The 16,305-nt window shown below is 48.2% G+C and overlaps 1 protein-coding gene across 3 annotated transcripts in view; it reads left to right on the top strand.

Annotated features, from left to right (window-relative positions):
• The first annotated feature begins 2,283 nt into the window (after window positions 1-2,283).
• Window positions 2,284-16,305, top strand: part of LOC140404492 (ras-related protein Rab-8B-like) — a 55,988-nt gene continuing 41,966 nt past the window's right edge. For all 3 annotated transcript variants that reach the window (XR_011938510.1, XM_072493106.1, XM_072493105.1), the window contains exon 1: window positions 2,284-2,340. The gene's annotated coding sequence lies outside the window, so the exon portion shown is untranslated. The remainder of the gene's footprint in view (window positions 2,341-16,305) is intronic.

Raw genomic sequence — 16,305 nt, 5'->3', positions numbered from 1 at the left:
TGCTGGCCCCGGGCACTGCAAATGTTCCCGGCCTCCCACTTTTAGAATGAGGAGCACACCTGGGGCGTCATTCTCCGACCCCCCCGCTGGGTTGGAGAATCGCCGGGGGCTGCTGTGAATCCCGCCCCGCCGGTTGCCGAAGTCTCCGGTACCGGATATTCGGCGGGGGTGGGAATCAGGCCGCGCCGGTTGGCGCCCCCCCCCCCCCCCCCCGCCCCCGCTCGATTCTCTGGCCCGGATGGGCCGAAGTCCCGCCGATTAAATTGCCTGTCCTGCCGGCGTGGATTAAACCACCTTTTGAACGGCGGGACAAGGCGCGTGGGCGGGCTCCGGGGTCCTGGGGGGGGCGCGGGGTGATCTGGCCCCGGGGGTGCCCCCACGGTGGCCTGGCCCGCGATCGGGGCCCACCGATATGCTGGTGGGCCTGTGCCGTGGGGGCACTCTTTCCCTTCTGCCTCCGCCACGGTCTCCACCATGGTGGAGGCGGAAGAGACTCCCTCCACTGCGCATGCGTGGGAAACCGTCAGTGGCCGCTAACGCTCCCGCGCATGCGCCGCCCGGAGATGTCATTTCCGCTTCAGCTGGCGGGGCAACAAAGGCCGTTTCCGCCAGCTGGCGGGGCGGAAATTCCTCCGGCGTCGGCCTAGCCCCTCAATGTTGGGGCTCGGCCCCCAAAGATGCGGAGCATTCCGCACCTTTGGGGCGGCGCGATGCCCGTCTGATTGGCGCCGTTTTGGGCGCCAGTCGGCGGACATCGCGCCGTTTCGGGAGAATTTCGCCCCATGTCTTTGATTTCTTCTACCATGATTTTAAACCTTTTGGAAGATGGTTAAAATCAAATAATATCAATTACTCTTCCATGGTCCTCGTTGCTTACAGAATATCGGCCGTACAAACTCCGGGTGGGGGGAAAGTGCTGCACTTGGTGTGGGTGGGGAGGGAGGGCTGGGGGCAGCTCCTGCGATTAGGGTTGGTGGGGGAGGAAAGGTGGGGGTGGGGGAGGGGGAGCAGTGGAGCTGGGAAGGATTTGCTGCATTGGGGAGGAGAGGGAAGAGAGTTGGTGCATTTGGAGAGGAGACAGTACAAAATAAAGGTCATGGGCTGCAGGAGTGGGAGGATAGATATGGGGGGGGGGGAGACAGACGGCTGAACTGGACAGAGAGGGATGAGGGAGGGGCTTTCATTAGTGTGCTGGTTCTCATAACACCAACATTGGCGAACTGGTTCCAGCTGAAATTGGTTAAAAGGTACAGCCCATCCCTTATTGCCCTTGAATTGCTGAGCCATTTCAAAGGGCATTTCAGAGTGAACCACATTGCTGGTATCATGGTGTCATGTGTAGAACAGACCAGATTTCCTCCCATAAAGGACATTAATGAGTGAATAGGGTTTTACGAAAATCAACGATGGCTTCATGGTTCATTGCTGGACTTTACGTCCCAGATTTTTATTACTATTTGACGTGGTGGGATTCGAATCCAGAGGATTATCCTGGGTGTCTGGATTACAAGTCCAGTGACAATACACTGTGCCACTGCCCCCTTAGAAACTAGCTGAGACCAGTTCACATCAGTTCTACCAGTTCATAGAATCATACAATTTTCAGTGCAGAAGGAGGCCATTCAGCCCATCGAGTCTACACCGGCCCTTGGAAAGAACACGCTACCCAGCCCCACACCTCCACCCTACCCCGTAACCCACTAACCCCACCTAACCTTTTTGGACACTAAGGGCAATTTAGCATGGCCAATCCACCGAACTTGCACATCTTTGGACTGTCGGAGGAAACCGGAGCACCCGGAAGAACGTGCAGACTCCGCACAGACAGTGACCCAAGCCGGGAATGAAACCTGGGAACCTGGAGCTGTGAAGCAACTGTGCTAATCACAATGCCCAGTTCAATCTTGAACTGACTTGTACTCTATTTTTTAACCTCACATCTCATGTTATAAACAGCTATTTCACAATTTCCAAGAGTAGTTCCACTGTACTTTATGCAGAAGCTCTTATTTGTCCATTACTTTGGGCAGTAAGCTTCAGTATAATTGTGAATGCTGAATTATCGCTGGTCATTAGAAGTAGATCACCGTCCTGACTCACTCAATAATGACTGAAATAACACAGATCTGTGTGCTGCCACCTCGATGCCAGGTGGCTTTCTTTGTGAGATTACATGTGGAGAGATTCTGTTTGAGTGACAGGAAATACTGTTGTTAATGGACTTTCCTTCATTGTAAAACATTTCACATTTTGTATTAATTTCGCACTTTATTTGACAGGAATTGATTTCAAAATACGAACAGTGGAACTAGATGGGAAGAAAATCAAGTTACAGATATGGTGAGTACTCGTAGTTCACAATAAAACTAATTCTCTTTTGGTCAACTTTGCCTGTTGAATCAAATGATGGATTGACTGATCTAAATCTCAAAATTAAGCTATAGAATCATAGATTTTTAAAAAATGTTGGAATTGCTCAGCGGGTCTGATTTTTGTTGTTGTTGGAGAATGAAGCAGTTAACATGTTGATGGCCTTTTGTTCTGAAATATCTCAATTACCCTCAAACTCAAATTAAAATGATTATGACAATCTGGTTGGTGTAGCCAACTTACTACAATGGCAGAATACAGTGGTAGCAGAATAAGTAGAAAAAGGTCTGGCAGCATCTGTGGAGAGCAAAAGAGTTAACATTTCAGGTCAATGACGTTTCCTCCGAATTGGGAAGGCAACACTAGGGAGGGGGCAGTTCCTACACACGCTCAGTTGCTGCCTGTGTTTGTGTGTCGACTGGCTGTACTAAAGCAAACATGGTTATGCATTTTTAGTTCTGTGCAGTCCTTCAATTGCAATTTCTTGCATTTAGTTCACTAAAACATGACTAAATAATGGAAAATATATAAAATCAGGAAGTTTCATTAAATTAAATTCTCAACTTGCAATGAGGAGAATTGATTGTGATACTTAGCTTAAAGAGTTCTTTTCGTAAAAATTAGCAAAAAATTATTTTGATTAAAATATTTGAGGAAAATTTTATTACCTAAAGTGGGGCTCGACATGACCCTGTCTTCATAAAATAAGTCTTTCATCCCAGGAATGAGTCTAGTGAACCTTTTCTGTACCAGGATGTTGCCTGGTATGGAGGGCATTAACTATGAGGAGAGGTTAGGTAAACTCGGTTTGTTCTCACTGGAACGATGGAGGTTGAGAGGCAACCTGATGAGGTTTACAAGATTGAGTGGATAGTCCGATGCTCTTTCCTAGGGTAGGAAAGTCAATTACTGGGGGATATAGGTTTAAAGTATGTGGGGAAAGTTTAGAACAGATGTGCGAAGAAAGCTTTTTTTTTTACACAGGATGGTAAATATATGGAACGTGCTGCCTGGGGAGGTGGTGGGAGTAGGTACGATGGCATAGAGCAGTGAGCCTTACTTCTGCTGTGGGCAAAATCTTGGAAAGGTTTATAAGAGATAGGATGTATAATCATCTGGAAAGGAATAATTTGATTAGAGATAGTCAACACGGTTTTGTGAAGGGTAGGTCGTGCCTCACAAACCTTATTGAGTTCTTTGAGAAGGTGACCAAACAGGTGGATGAGGGTCAAGCAGTTCATGTGGTGTATATGGATTTCAGTAAAGCGTTTGATAAGGTTCCCCATGGTAGGCTACTGCAGAAAATACAGAGGCATGGGATTCAGGGTGATTTAGCAGTTTGGATCAGAAATTGGCTGGCTGGAAGAAGAGGAAGGGTGGTGGTTGATGGGAAATGTTCAGACTGGAGTCCAGTTACTAGTGGGGTACCACAAGGATCTGTTTTTGGGCCACTGCTCTTTGTCATTTTTATAAATGACCTGGAGGAGGGCGTAGAAGGATGGGTGAGTAAATTTGCAGATGACACTAAAGTCGGTGGAGTTGTGGACAGTGCGGAAGGATGTTACAAGTTACAGAGGGACATAGATAAGCTGCAGCGCTGGGCTGAGAGGTGGCAAATGGAGTTTAATGCAGAAAAGTGTGAGGTGATTCATTTTGGAAGGAATAACAGGAAGACAGAGTACTGGACCAATGGCAAGATTCTTGGCAGTGTGGATGAGCAGAGACATCTCGGTGTCCATGTACATAGATCCCTGAAAGTTGCCACCTAGGTTGAGAGGGTTGTTAAGGCGTACGGTGGGTTAGCTTTTATTGGTAGAGGGGTTGAGTTTAGGAGCCATGAGTTGCAGCTATACAACACTCTGGTGCGGCCGCATTTGGAGTATTGCGTGCAATTCTGGCCGCCGCATTATAGGAAGGATGTGGAAGCATTGGAAAGGGTGCAGAGGAGATTTACCAGAATGTTGCCTGGTATGGAGAGAAGATTTTATGAGGAAAGGCTGAGGGATTTGAGGCTGTTTTCGTTAGAGAGAAGAAGGTTAAGAGGTGACTTAATTGAGGCATACAAGATGATCAGAGAATTGGATAGGGTGGACAGTGAGAACCTCTTTCCTCGGTGATGTCTGGCATGAGGGGACATACCTTTGAATTGAGGGGAGATAGATATAAGACAGATGTCAGAGGTAGGTTCTTTACTCGGAGAGTAGTAAGGGCGTGGAATGCCCTGCCTGCAACAGTAGTGGACTCGCCAACACTAAGGGCATTTAAATGGTCATTGGATAGACATATGGACAATAAGGGAATAGTGTAGATGGGCTTTAGAGTGGTTTCACAGGTCGGCGCAACATCGAGGGCCGAAGGGCCTGTACTGCGCTGTAATGTTCTATGGTCCAACACTGTTTTATTGAACTTCCTGATTGCTGTACATAGTCTGCTGTGAGTTGACACTCTATCAATCTAACTGATCACCTCCTACTGGCTTGACCAGACTAACTCTCTACCTCATGGTGATAGTGCTCACTGGCTTGTGCACTCTTACTATCTCAGTAGCTGTGTCCTGTAGAGAGAGGGAGAGTCTTAATGCCCTGTGTGCTTTATAGTGGTGGTGTCCTGTCTGGTGATTGGTTGTTATGTGTCGTGTGTGTTCATTGGTTATCCTGTGTGTCAATCACTGCCTGTCTGCATCTCATTATATACATGAGTGGATATTATGACAGTCCCTTCACCCAAGTGATTGATATAGATTGTAAATAGTTGAGAACTGATCACCGTGCCAATCTAAAAAAAAGATCCATTTATCCCTACGCTCTGCATCCAGTTAGCCAACCAATCATTTATCTGTGCTAATCTGTTACCCCCTACACCACGTGCTCTTACCTTTTATAGTAACCGTTGATGTATTTTATCAAATATCTTTTCGAAATCCAAGTAGACTGCATCTTCTGGTTCCCCTTTATCCACCTTGAATGTTACTTCATCAAAAAACTCAGCAGATTAGTTAAACATAATTTTATTTTCACAAAGCAATGTTGACTCTTTCTAACCAAATTGTGATCTTCTAAGCACCCTGCTGTGATAATTCCCTATTCTGGCAGATGTTAGGCTAACTGACCTGTAGTTTCCTGCTTTCTGCCTCCCTCGCTCAAATAAAGGTTCCGTTAGCTATTTTCCACTCTGCTGGAATATTTCCAGAATCCAACGAATTTTGATCTGTCACATTTGTTTACCAATCCAAGGATGTAGACGATCCAGTCCTAGGGGCACTTTCTCTGGTGGTTGTGTTCAGTTCATCCCTCCCGATCACCTCTCCATTTCAGAAATTTTTGGAAGTTTGCAAGTTCTCTGCCGTGAAGTCAGACACTGAATACCTGTTCAACGCCGCCAACATTTCTTTGATTTCCATTATCAATTCCCCAGTCACACACTAGAGGAACAACGCTATCTTTAGTTACTCTTTTCCTGTTCAAATACTTGTAAAACCTTTTCTATCTATTACTTTGCTTTCTGCTTTTTAGTCACCTTTGCTGGTTCTTATAATCTGTTCAATGCTCTAACCTCCCACTAACTTTTACCGATTTATGGAGTAGTTCTTTCTTATCACGGATGATACATCCGTCTGAGAACCTTTCACACAGGGATTAATATTTCTGAGCGGTTAAATATCTCCTTAAAAGTCTGTAAACTGCAACTCTACTGGCCATCTTGAAACTTAGCTTCCAGTTCACCTTAGCCAGCTCTGCTTTCACGCTGTCAGAGTTGCTTTTTTAGGTTTCAAGCACTAGTCATGAACCCACACTTCTCAACCTTCAAACTGAACATGAATTTCTATCATCTTGTGAGTTGCTGTCACCTCGAGGCTCCTTCATCGTGAGGTTATGAGGTTATCCTGTCTCATTATACACGACCTAGAATCGTCTGTTGCCTAGTTGGCTCTGCAGTGCAATGCAAGAAGAAATGATCGCGAAAATACTCTGATTTTTCCCAATAAAGATTAAAGTCCCTCATTATCTTCGCGGTAACTTTCCTCGCACACCCCATTTATTTCTTCCTGAATGCCTGTTCAACAGTGTAGGGCTCGAGCTCCCCCTCGCGCTCCCCCTCGCGCTCCCCCTCGCGCTCCCCCTCGCGCTCCCCCTCGCCCTCCCCCTCGCCCTCCCCCTCGCCCTCCCCCTCGCGCTCCCCCTCGCCCTCCCCCCTCGCCCTCCCCCTCGCCCTCCCCCTCGCCCTCCCCCTCGCCCTCCCCCCCTCGCCCTCCCCCTCGCCCTCCCCCTCGCCCTCCCCCTCGCCCTCCCCCTCTGCCCTCCCCCTCGCCCTCCCCCTCGCCCTCCGCCTCGCCCTCCGCCTCGCCCTCCCCCTCGCCCTCCCCCTCCCCCTCGCCCTCCCCCTCGCCCTCCCCCTCGCCCTCCCCCTCGCCCTCCCCCCTCGCCCTCCCCCCTCGCCCTCCCCCTCGCCCTCCCCCCTCGCCCTCCCCCTCGCCCTCCCCCTCGCCCTCCCCCTCGCCCTCCCCCTCGCCCTCCCCCTCGCCCTCCCCCTCGCCCTCCCCCTCGCCCTCCCCCTCGCCCTCCCCCCTCGCCCTCCCCCTCGCCCTCCCCCTCGCCCTCCCCCTCGCCCTCCCCCTCGCCCTCCCCCTCGCCCTCCCCCTCGCCCTCCCCCTCGCCCTCCCCCTCGCCCTCCCCCTCGCCCTCCCCCTCGCCCTCCCCCTCGCCCTCCCCCTCCCCCTCCCCCTCGCCCTCCCCCTCGCCCTCCCCCTCGCCCTCCCCCTCCCCTCCCCCTCCCCCTCCCCCTCCCCCTCCCCCTCCCCTCCCCCTCCCCCTCCCCCTCCCCCTCCCCCTCCCCCTCCCCCTCCCCCTCCCCCTCCCCCTCCCCCTCCCCTCCCCCTCGCCCTCCCCCTCCCCCTCCCCCTCCCCCTCCCCCTCGCCCTCCCCCTCGCCCTCCCCCTCCCCCTCGCCCTCCCCCTCGCCCTCCCCCTCGCCCTCCCCCTCGCCCTCCCCCCTCGCCCTCCCCCTCGCCCTCCCCCTCGCCCTCGCCCTCGCCCTCGCCCTCGCCCTCCCCCTCGCCCTCGCCCTCGCCCGCGCCCTCGCCCTCCCCCCGCGCCCTCGCCCGCGCCCTCCCCCGCGCCCTCCCCGCGCCCTCCCCCGCGCCCTCCCCCCGCGCCCTCCCCCACGCCCTCCCCCTCTCGCTCTCGCTCTCCCTCGCCCCCGCGCTCCCCCTCGCCCTCGCGCTCCCCCTTGCCCTGCCCTCGCGCTCCCCACTCAATGGACTTGAGAGCGGCCTTTTGAAAGCACCGGGAACGACCCCACAAATCCCGCCAAAATGGGAGTCTTTTTTTCGTTAGATCACACCCTAAATCCTCTTTGCACTGGTCTTTTCCAATAGAAAGTACATTGTGATCAATTTCAAAAATTGTCATGCTTTATGGTTTGTATTTTTGCAGTAATATTATTAAAGCCTTGGTTAGAATGCATACAGACAGAATGCTTCTCCAAGGACTCTGCACCAAGATAAGCAAGTAAAACCTGGTTGTTAACTTGATACAAAGAACAAAGAAAAGTACAGCACAGGAACAGGCCCCTCGGCCCTCCAAGCCCGTGCCGACCATGCTGCCCGACTAAACTACAATCTTCTACACTTCCTGGGTCTGTATCCCTCTATTCCCATCCTATTCTTGTATTTGTCAAGATGCCCCTTAAATGTCACTATCGTCCCTGCTTCCACCACCTCCTCCTCCGGTAGCGAGTTCCAGGCACCCACTACCCTTTGTGTAAAAAGACTTGCCTCATACATCTAAACATCTAAATACTCTAAACCTTGCCCCTCTCAACTTAAACCTATGCCCCCTAGTAATTGACCCCTCTACCCCGGGGAAAAGCCTCTGACTATCCACTCTGTCTATGCCCCTCATAATTTTGTAGACCTCTATCAGGTCGCCCCTCAACCTCCTTCGTTCCAGTGAGAACAAACCGAGTTTATTCAACCGCTCCTCATAGCTAATTCCCTCCATACCAGGCAGCATTCTGGTAAATCTCTTCTGCACCCTCTCTAAAGCCTCCACATCCTTCTGGTAGTGTGGCGACCAGAATTGAACACTATACTCCAAGTGTGGCCTAACTATGATTCTATACAGCTGCAACATGACTTGCCAATTTTTATACATAAGTGGTATTTGAAATATTTGGGTTAACTTGTTGCACCTGGTAACTGTGAAGCTATTTCTTTGTTGCTAATGTGTTGAATTGTGTGCACGGCACGGTAGCACAGTGGTTAGCACTGTTGCTTCACAGCTCCAGGGGCCCAGGTTCGATTCCCCGCTGGGTCACTGTCTGTGCAGAGTCTGCACGTTCCCCCCGTGTCTGCGTGGGTTTCCTCCGGGTGCTTAGGTTTCTTCCCACAAGTCCCGAAAGATGTGCTATTAGGTAATTTGGACATTCTGAATTCTCCCTCAGTGTACCCGAACAGGCGCCGTGTGGCGGCTTGGGGCTTTTCACAGTAACTTCATTGCAGTGTTAGTTCTATATTTTTATGTATCTAATTATATAATACTGTGTTCACATTAAAGTTTGTTTTAATATAAAAGCTGTTTACTCAACAGTGTTATCACTCCTGTGGGGCAGTAACTTTTCCTTATTGTATTACCAAATGCAAATAGTTGGATTCTAATCCGGGATCTTAACCAAAATTGAGATTCTGGTCCAGACCCATAACAGCCTTCAAAGCTACAGGTTTGTCACCAGTGGCATCGATCGTACAACATTTTCTGTCTTCAGATGTCCTTCCTTGTGACAAATAAAATGTTGGTCCCCTTGAATCATACTTCCCTCTATACTGTCTTTTTTTTATTGAACAGCAACAGAGAAGTATCTTTCTCATTTCTCTGTTTCCCTCCTTTTCTGTCCCTGTCTGCTGCTCTGCCTGGTACTCACTCCGTTTTCTCACTCGTGCTCCATCTGTCTAAACGCTCAAAGTCTGCTTACAGTCAGCCCAGCAGCTGTCCTGTTTTCAGATGTGAAATACATGTGTGTTTCAATACCTGGGTCCCCCGATCTCTCTCTCCTTCCTGCCCCTCACCCCCATGGTGATGAAGCCATGCAGGTTTGTTGTTGTTTGTTGACTGATCACATGACTGAATTAATTTCTCAATTTTTTGCTTGAATTAAAGAGGTACTCGAAACCATCATCTTCTAAACTTTCTTGTGTGTAACACTGGGTATAGGCCTTCAACAACTAATCAAGACAGGCCCACTAAATGCCACAGCTACCTCAACTGAACTTCCTTTCACGCTTCGATTCTTTTTCTCTGTCGCACCTGAGCACTTTGGTATATCTTCCTTTTTCCTCAGTAGAGGATTCTCAGCCCCACCCCCATCTTGGCTGACAGCCCCCCAAACGCGTCCGTCCCATTTCCCACATTTCTATTACCAGCCCATCTGCTCCCTTCTGGACAGAGTTTTTCCTGTCCTAACATTTCACCCAAGCAGCCATTGGATCATCCTTTTCGGAGGAAGGATGTTCTTGCTCTCGAGGGAGTGCAGCGAAGGTTTACCAGACTGATTCCAGGGATGGCGGGACTGTCTTATGAGGAGAGATTGATGAGAAAAAAGAGCAAAGAAATGTACAGCATAGGAACAGGCCCTTCGGCCCTCCATGCCTGTGCCGACCATGCTGCCCGTTTAAACTAAAATCTTGTACACTTCCGGGGTCCGTATCCCTCTATTCCCATCCTATTCATGTATTTATCAAGATGCCCCTTAAATGTCACTATCGACCCTGCTTCCACCATCATCCCCGGCGACGAGTTCCAGGCACCCACTACCCTCTGTGTAAAAAAACTTGCCTCGGACATCTACTCTAAACCTTGCCCCTCGCACTTTAAACCTATGCCCCCTAGTAATTGACCCCCCTACCCTGGGAAAAAGTCTCTGACTATCGACTCTGTCTATGTCCCTCATAATTTTGTAGACCTCTATCAGGTCGCCCCTCAACCTCCGTCGTTCCAGTGAGAACAAACCGAGTTTATTCAACCGCTCCTCATAGCTAAAGCCCTCCATGCCAGGCAACATCCTGGTAAATCTCTTCTGCACCCTCTCTAAAGCCTCCACATCCTTCTGGTAGTGTGGTGACCAGAATTGAACACTATACTCCAAGTGTGGCCTAACTAAGGGTCTATACAGCTGCAACATGACTTGCCAATTTTTATACTCAATGCCCTGGCCAATGAAGGCAAGCATGCCGTATGCCTTCTTGACTACCTTCTCCACCTGTGTTGCCCCTTTCAGTGACCTGTGGACCTGTACACCTAGATCTCTCTGACTGTCAATACTGTTGAGGGTTCTACCATTCACTGCATATTCCCTACCTGCATTCGACCTTCCAAAATGCATTACCTCACATTTGTCCGGATTAAACTCCATCTGCCATCTCTCCGCCCAAGTCTCCAAACGATCTAAATCCTGCTGTATCCTTGTACAGCCCTCATCGCTAACCGCAACCTTTGTGTCGTCCGCAAACTTACTGATCAGACCAGTTACAATTTCTCCAAATCATTTATATATACTACAAACAGCAAAGGTCCCAGCACTGATCCCTGCGGGACACCATCAGTCACGGCCCTTCAATCAGAAAAGCATCCTTCCATTGCTACTCTCTGCCTTCTATGACCTAGCCAGTTATGTATACATCTAGCCAGCTCACCTCTGATTACCTGATTCCTGATTCCTTTACGCAAAGAGTAGTGAGGCCGTGGAATGCCCTACCTGCTACAGTAGTGAACTCGCCAACATTGAGGGCATTTAAAAGTTTATTGGATAAACATATGGATGATAATGGCATAGTGTAGGTTAGATGGCGTTTGTTTCGGTGCAACATCGTGGGCCGAAGGGCCTGTACTGCGCTGTATTGTTCTATGTTCTATGTACCTTTTGTACCACAGTCCCACCACACTCTGGCTGAAGAAATTTCTCCTCATCTCTGTTCTGAAGTGACTCCCTTTTATTCTGAGGCTGTGCCCCCGGGTCCTAGTCTCCCCTGCTAATAGAAACAACTTCCCTACGTCCACCCTATCTAAGCCATTCATTATCTTGTAAGTTTCTAATCAATCTCCCCTCAACCTCCTAAACTCCAATGAATATAATCCCAGGATCCTCAGATGTTCATCGTATGTTAGGCCTACCATTCCTGGGATCATCCGTGTGAATCTCCGCTGGACCCGCTCCAGTGCCAGCATGTCCTTCCTGAGGTGTGGGGCCCAAAATTGCTCACAGTATTCTAAATGGGGCCTAACTAATGCTTTATAAAGCTTCAGAAGTGCATCCCTGCTTTTATATTCCAAGCCCCTCGAGATAAATTACAACATTGCATTTGCTTTGTTAATTACGGACTCAACCTGCAAGTTTACCTTTAGACAATCGTGGACTAAGACTCCCAAGTCCCTTTGCATTTCATCATTATGAATTTTGTCACCGTTTAGAAAATAGTCCATGCCTCTATTCTTTTTTCCAAAGTGCAAGACCTCGCACTTGCCCACGTTGAATTTCATCAGCCATTTCTTGGATCACTCTCCGAAACTGTCTAAATCTTTCTGCAGCCTCCCCACCTCTTCCATACTACCTGCCCCTCCACCTATCTTTGTATCATCGGCAAACTTAGCCAGAATGGCCCCAGTCCCGTCATCTAGATCGTTAATATATAAAGAGAACAGCTGTGGCCCCAACACTGAACCCTGCGGGTCACCACTCGTCACCGGTTGCCATTCCGAAAAATAACCTTTTATCCCAACTCTCTGCATTCTGCCTGACAGCCAATCGTCAATCCATGTTAGTACATTGCCTCGAATACCATGGGCCCTTATTTTACTCAGCAGTCTCCCGTGAGGCACCTTATCAAAGACCTTTTGGAAGTCAAGATAGATAACATCCATTGGCTCTCCTTGGTCTAACCTATTTGTTATCTCTTCAAAGAACTCGAACAGGTTTGTCAGGCACGACCTCCCCTTACTAAATCCATGCTGTCTTGTCCTAATCCGACCCTGCACTTCCAAGAATTTAGAAATCTCATCCTTAACGATGGATTCTAGAATCTTGCCAACAACCGAGGTTAGGCTAATTGGCCTATAATTTTCCATCTTTTTTCTTGTTCCCTTCTTGAACAGGGGGGTTACAACAGCGATTTTCCAATCCTCTGGGACTTTCCCTGACTCCAGTGACTTTTGAAAGATCATAACTAACGTCTCCACTATTTCTTCAGCTATCTCCTTTAGAACTCTAGGATTTGGGCCCGGGGATTTATCAATTTTTAGACCTCTTAGTTTCTCTAGCACTTTCTCCTTTGTGATGGCTACCATATTCAACTCTGCCCCCTGACTCTCCTGAATTGTTGGGATATTACTTGTGTCTTCTACTGTGAAGACTGACGCAAAGTACTTATTTAGTTCCTCAGCTATTTCCTTGTCTCCCATCACAAAATTACCAGCGTCATTTTGGAGCGGCCCAATGTCTACTTTTGCCTCCCGTTTCTTTTTTAATGTATTTAAAGAAACTTTTACTATCATTCCTAATGTTACTGGCTAGTCTACCTTCATATTTGATCCTCTCTTTCCTTATTTCTCTCTTTGTTATCCTCTGTTTGTTTTTGTAGCCTTCCCAATCTTCTGACTTCCCACTACTCTTTGCCACATTATAGGCTTTCTCTTTTGCTTTGATGCATTCCCTAATTTCCTTTGTCAGCCATGGCTGCCTAATCCCCCCTCTGATAACCTTTCTTTTCTTTGGGATGAACCTCTGCACTGTGTCCTCAATTACTTCCAGAAACTCCTGCCATTGCTGTTCTACTGTCTTTCCCACTAGGCACTGCTCCCAGTCGATTTTCGTCAGTTCCTCCCTCATGCCCCTGTAGTTACCTTTATTTAACTGTAAGACCTTTACATCTGATTCTACCTTCTTTCAAATTGCAGATTGAATTCTACCATATTATGATCACTGCCTCCTAAGTGTTCCCTTACTTTAAGATCTTTAATCAAGTCTGGCTCATTACATAACACTAAGTCCAGAATGGCCTGTCCCCTCTTGGGCTCCATCACAAGCTGTTCCAAAAAGCCCTCCTGTAAACATTCAATGAATTCCCTTTCCTTGGGTCCACTGGCAGCATTATTTACCCAGTCCACCTGCATATTGAAGTCCCCCATGATCACTGTGACCTTGCCTTTCTGACATGCACTTTCTATTTCGTGGTGCATTTTGTGCCCCTGGTCCTGACCACTGTTAGGAGGCCTGTTCATAACTCCCATTATGATTTTTTTGCCTTTGTGGTTCCTCAACTCTACCCACACAGACTCCACATCATCTGACCCTATGTCGTTTAGTGCTATTGATTTAATTTCATTCCTAATTAACAAGTCGACCCTGCCCCCTCTGCCCACCTCTCGCTTTTCGATAGGTTGTGAATCCCTGGATGTTTAAATGCCAGTCCTGAACCCCCTGCAACAACGTCTCTGTGATGCCTACCACATCATACCTGCCAGTCACAATCTGGGCCACAAGCTCATCTACCTTGTTCCGTACACTGCGTGCATTTAAATATAGCACCTTTAATTCTCTATTGACCGTCCCTTTTAGTTTTCTTAGTGTGGTGGACCTAAGTTTACTGAGCCTTTCCATACACTGTCATATTTTGTGAGATGGGGACTATCGTAACCTCTCCTGAGTTTTGTCTGTTCGTGTTTTTTTGTATTCCTAAGCAGCTACGCTTCCCACTGATTACTTCACCTCTTGGTTCCCTGACTTTCCCTTCCCCCCCCAATCTCTAGTTTAAAGTCCTATTGACCACCCTATTTACTCTTTCCGCCAGAACACTGGACCCAGCTTGGAGACCATCCCATCGGTATAGGTCCCCCCAGAAGTAGATCCTGTCTCGAAGAATTCTCTCCAGTAATTTCCCTACCATTGACGTAAGGCTCCCCTGCCTGTAGTTCCCTGGATTATCCTTGCTACCCTTAAACAGCGGAACAACATTGGCTATTCTCCAGTCCTCCGGGACATCACCTGAAGACAGTGAGGATCCAAAGATTTCTGTCAAGGCCTCAGCAATTTCCTCTCCAGCCTCCTTCAGTATTCTGGGGTAGATCCCATCAGGCCCTGGGGACTTATCTACCTTAATACTTTTAAAAACGCCCAACACCTCTTTTTGGATCTCAATGTGACCCAGGCTATCTACACACCCTTCTCCAGACTCAACATCCACCAATTCCTTCTCTTTGGTGAAAACTGATGCAAAGTATTCATTTAGTACCTCGCCCATTTCCTCTGGCTCCACACATAGGTTCCCTCCTCTGTCCTTCAATGGGCCAACCCTTTCCCTGGCTACCCTCTTGCTTTTCATGTATGTGTAAAAAGTCTTGGGATTTTCCTTAACCTTATTTGCCAATGACTTTTCGTGACCCCTTCTAGCCCTCCTGACTCCTCGCTTAAGTTCCTTCCTACTTTCCTTATATTCCATACAGGATTCATGTGTTCCCAGTCTTTGAGCCCTGGCAAATGCCTCCTTTTTTCTTTTTGACGAGGCCTACAATATCTTGCGTTATCCAAGGTTCCCGAAATTTGCCAAAGTTATCCTTCTTCCTCACAGGAACATGCCGGTCCTGAATTCCTTTCAACTGACATTTGAAAGCCTCCCACATGTCAGATGTTGATTTGCCCTCAAACATCCGCCCCTAATCTAGGTTCTTCAGTTACTGCCTAATATTGTTATAATTAGCCTTCCCCCAATTTAGCACATTCACTCTAGGACCACTCTTATCCTTGTCCACCGGCACTTTAAAACTTACTGAATTGTGGTCACTGTTCCCGAAATGCTCCCCGACTGAAACTTCTACCACCTGGCCGCGCTCATTCCCCAATACCAGGCCCGGTACAGCCCCTTCCCTAGTTGGACTATCTACATTTTGTTTGAAGAAGCCCTCCTGGATGCTCCTTACAAACTCCGCCCCGTCTAAGCCCCTGGCACTAAGTGAGTCCCAGTCAATATTGGGGAAGTTGAAGTCTCCCATCACAACAGCCCTGTTGCTTTTATTCATTTCCAAAATCTGTCTACTTATCTGCTCCTCTGTCTCCCGCTGGCTGCTGGGTGCCTGTAGTAAACCCCCAACATTGTGACTGCACCCTTCTTATTTTGATTGTTATGGGCGAGGTGTTTACAAAATGTATCATGGAGTTCAACCAACCTCTCCCTTTAATGGATTTGTTGCTTTTCCGAGCACACGGCTTGTTCCCGAGGTGTGGGATTACAATTATGGACACGTAGGTTTTTAAACACAAAACACTGTTTATTCCATGAACTCAACTTAACATCTTAAATAAACATTGGATCTCTTAACACCCCTTACTTCAAAGATAACTCAGAAAATATTGCAACAGTAAATAATTCCCTAAAATGTTCCTTCAAACTTCCAAGAGACTTAACACCTTTAAACAGTATCACATCAGGTTAAAGGATGTATATATTTTCTGTAGAATGGCAGAGATATATTAGCTTGGTTGACTTTAGCTCCAGCACTTGCTTTCTTCCTGCAGCTCTCTGGACACACACACACACACACAAACTGCTTTTTCAAACTGCAAAACAAAACTGCAAAATGGCTGCCCTGACCTCCACTCCCATTCTCTTACATCACTGTTTTCTTAAAGGTACATTGCTTAAAAATCCATGTCTTAAAGGTACTCTCACATGACATGATCTCTACTATAGCCTCTCTGCCCTCTGAGGTGTCCTCCCGCAGTACAGCTGTGATATTCTCCCTAACCATAGCGCACCCCCCACCCCTTTTACATCCCCCTCTATCCCACCTGAAACATCTAAATCCTGGAATGTTTAGCTGCCAATCCAGTCCTTCCCTGAACCAGGTCTCTGTAATAGAACATAGAACAATACAGCGCAGTACAGGCCCTTCGG

The sequence above is a fragment of the Scyliorhinus torazame genome, chromosome 30 (assembly GCF_047496885.1).
Source record: "Scyliorhinus torazame isolate Kashiwa2021f chromosome 30, sScyTor2.1, whole genome shotgun sequence".
Lineage (NCBI taxonomy): Eukaryota > Metazoa > Chordata > Chondrichthyes > Carcharhiniformes > Scyliorhinidae > Scyliorhinus > Scyliorhinus torazame.
This window is presented reverse-complemented; position numbering and strand designations above follow the sequence as displayed.